At 34.0% G+C, this 3,210-nt stretch overlaps 1 long non-coding RNA gene across 1 annotated transcript; it reads right to left on the reverse strand.

Moving 5' to 3' along the window:
• Window positions 1-720: 720 nt before the first annotated feature.
• Window positions 721-1,253, reverse strand: LOC139503819 (uncharacterized). The gene is made up of 2 exons (XR_011659199.1): window positions 1,138-1,253; window positions 721-831 (listed from the first exon to the last, which is right to left on the reverse strand). It is a non-coding gene; the product is annotated as an uncharacterized lncRNA (long non-coding RNA).
• Between the last annotated feature and the right edge of the window lie 1,957 nt (window positions 1,254-3,210).

Raw genomic sequence — 3,210 nt, forward strand, 5'->3', positions numbered from 1 at the left:
TTTGGTTGTTGTATGTTGAAATCTGGTCGAATGCTGGTTGTTCTGTGGTCAGTGTATGTTGAAATCAGGTCGAATGTTGGTTGAAGTGTTATAAGTGTATGTTGAAATTAGGTCGAATGTTGGTTGTTCTGTGGTCAGTGTATGTTGAAATCAGGTCGAATGTTGGTTGTTCTGTGGTCAGTGTATGTTGAAATCAGGTCGAATGTTGGTTGTTCTGTGGTCAGTGTATGTTGAAATCAGGTCGAATGTTGGTTGTTCTGTGGTCAGTGTATGTTGAAATCAGGTCGAATGTTGGTTGTTTTGTGGTCAGTGTATGTTGAAAGCAGGTCGAATGTTTGTTGAAGTGTTATAAGTGTATGTTGAAAATAGGTGGGATTTGTGCCCAGGTAAACTTTTAATGTGGTAAATGTGGAGAATAGTATGTAAAACAATGGTCGAATAGAGCTTTTTTAACAGCTGAAATTATTACCCTTTATTATCTCCATCAATGCCATTTTATGTGTAATAAAACTGTCGCACAACTATATGTTGGTGGTTGGTGTACATGTAGTATGTAGTTTCGTTGGTATACATTTTGCCTTCACTTTTTTTAATAGTAGACATGATCTTGCTTTGCTAATAACTTTTATGTTCACACTCAAAATATGTTTGTGGCATAACACAGTAGTTAAATAACAAGTTACCCACACATGCCTCTTACAATGTCAAACAAACACAACCTGAATATTTAATTTTATTTAAGAAAAAAATAGTCCATCTGCTAAACATCTTGTACTGTTGTTCCATATTGTGGTCTCTAATTTTTACATTCGAAACTTGTTACTACAGCATCTGCAACTGAACAAAAAACATATTGTACTATCTTTAACATATCTGTGTTAATTTCATTATGCAGCCCAAATAAAGAACACTAGTGTCATATGAATGATAAAGTTATTTCTTTAAATATTAAGTAAAAGCTAACATGACAGGTTTTTTTTAAACTTGAGTTCAGATAGTAAATAATAAATTATTCAGTTTAATAAAAACAAACCTAAAGATTTTATTAGACAAAGATGTAGGGCCCATTTAAAAGAAATTGTGACAAAATTTCACACACTTTTATGTGAAAAAACAATGGTATATTTCAATACTCACCTCTTATTTTTTCAATCGGTCAAGCTTGGACACCATAGGCATATTTATTCTTTTTACCCGAGATGTACTTTACGACATGGATTTTTTGGTAAGACATCATCTACAAAAAAAATACGTTTATTGAATTGCAGCATTTTCAAATTGTCAATTCTCTAGCTCCTTAACTTATAAATAAGCACGCTTACAAAATTTGGACATCCAAAACCTTTCATAGGGGACTTTCCGATTGGAATTTTCCTCGGAGATCACTATTGTTGTGATCTTACATTTTTTCAATAATTGGTTGAAAAACTTTGAGTCCAATAATTATTATTGTAGCATTACGGGAAGTTTGTCTTCAAGAATCCAACATGATTCTGGAATCAGTAACGGATCCTGAAATTTTCATAAGGGGTCCACTGACTGCCTGAAGGAGTGGGAGGGCTCAAGTCATGCTTCAGTGATTCATTATATAATCAACCAATTTTTCCCTCTAAAGGGGGACCACAAGCATTGAGATTTTGACAGTCCCACATCTTGAGATACAATACTGCACCATAATCCCCGATATCTTGACAGTCACTCATCTTGAGAAACAATAATGCACCACAAGCACCGAGATCTTGACAGTCACTCATCTTGAGATACACTAATGCACCACAAGTACCGAGATCTTGACAGTCACTCGTCTTGAGATACAATACTGCACCACAAGCACCGAGATCTTGACAGTCACTCATCTTGAGAAATAAAAATGCACCACAAGCACTGAGATCTTGACAGTCACTCATCTGGAGAAACAATAATGCAACACAAGCACCGAGATCTTGGCAGTCACTCATCTTGAGATACAATACTGCAACACAAGCACCGAGATCTTGACAGTCACTTGTCTTGAGATACAATTATACTGCACCACAAGCACCGATATCTTGACAGTCACTCATCTTAAGAAACAAAAATAATGCAACACAAGCACCGAGATCTTGACAGTCACTCATCTTGAGAAACAATAATGCACCAAAAGCACCGAGATCTTGACAGTCACTCATATGAATATAAGATAATGCGCCGCAAGCACCGCGTTCTTAACCCTCACGCCTCCTCATATACAATAATGTCCTTATATAATTTTAAGTGCTTTCGATTGTCATCTCAAGATGCTTAATTTACTTTAATAAAATTCAAAATAAATATTATTCACGTAAACTATAATTAACTATATCAATATATGTCATTTTACATCTAAATTTTTCATGATCTTTCCGGCATCAATAGATACTTTCGGCATGGCTACTAAACTTTGAACCTGTGTTTACATTTTTCTTCAAACTGCAATATATTCCAGTCTTTAGTGATACGTCTTATTTAATTTTCATTAACATGCAAATGGATTAAGTTTAGACATTAAAATAAAAGAATATTTCTTTTATTTCCTTGATTTTTTTTGTGCTGTAGTAATTCAATACGGTCCATTGATAAAGCATCTATTTAGACGTTATCTTATAGACCACTTTGAAATTGGACAGATCATTGTGTATTAATTTGTTATGGTTACACATGTTTCTTATCTGCCGTATTGCTTCATTGATAAATCCTTGGAATACATGCTGTGAGTGACATCTATTCTGACCCAGAGAAAAGAATTTGTTTGTTTTGAATGTGTTGCAAGGTCAAGAATGCCATATGTTGTAAATCCTTGACTTTTAATTATATCAACATACAAAACATGTAAAAGAAATAGTATATGAGATCGCATAGGTGAACTTTATTCATTATATATTATTATTTGCCAGACAAATATTTTGTTTTCAATTTCAACCGATGTTCCATGATATATTATGACTCCGCCATCCCAGTATCTTGCTTTAAATTACCAAATCAATGTTCATAAAACACTCTCCCTTTTCAAGTCTTAACATAATAAGTTGCCGCACCCAATCAATGTACAAATATATGTTAAGGTCAACCTTGCTGTTCCCCGAGATTACAAACACATGTGTGTATAATTGTAAATTATATCTGATCTGCTTAAATAGCTAGGCCTATACTCATATAATTACGGTAAACGCTTCATTATTGTCATGATTGTAT

This window comes from Mytilus edulis, chromosome 14 (assembly GCF_963676685.1).
Source record: "Mytilus edulis chromosome 14, xbMytEdul2.2, whole genome shotgun sequence".
In the NCBI taxonomy this organism is placed as follows: Eukaryota; Metazoa; Mollusca; class Bivalvia; order Mytilida; family Mytilidae; genus Mytilus; species Mytilus edulis.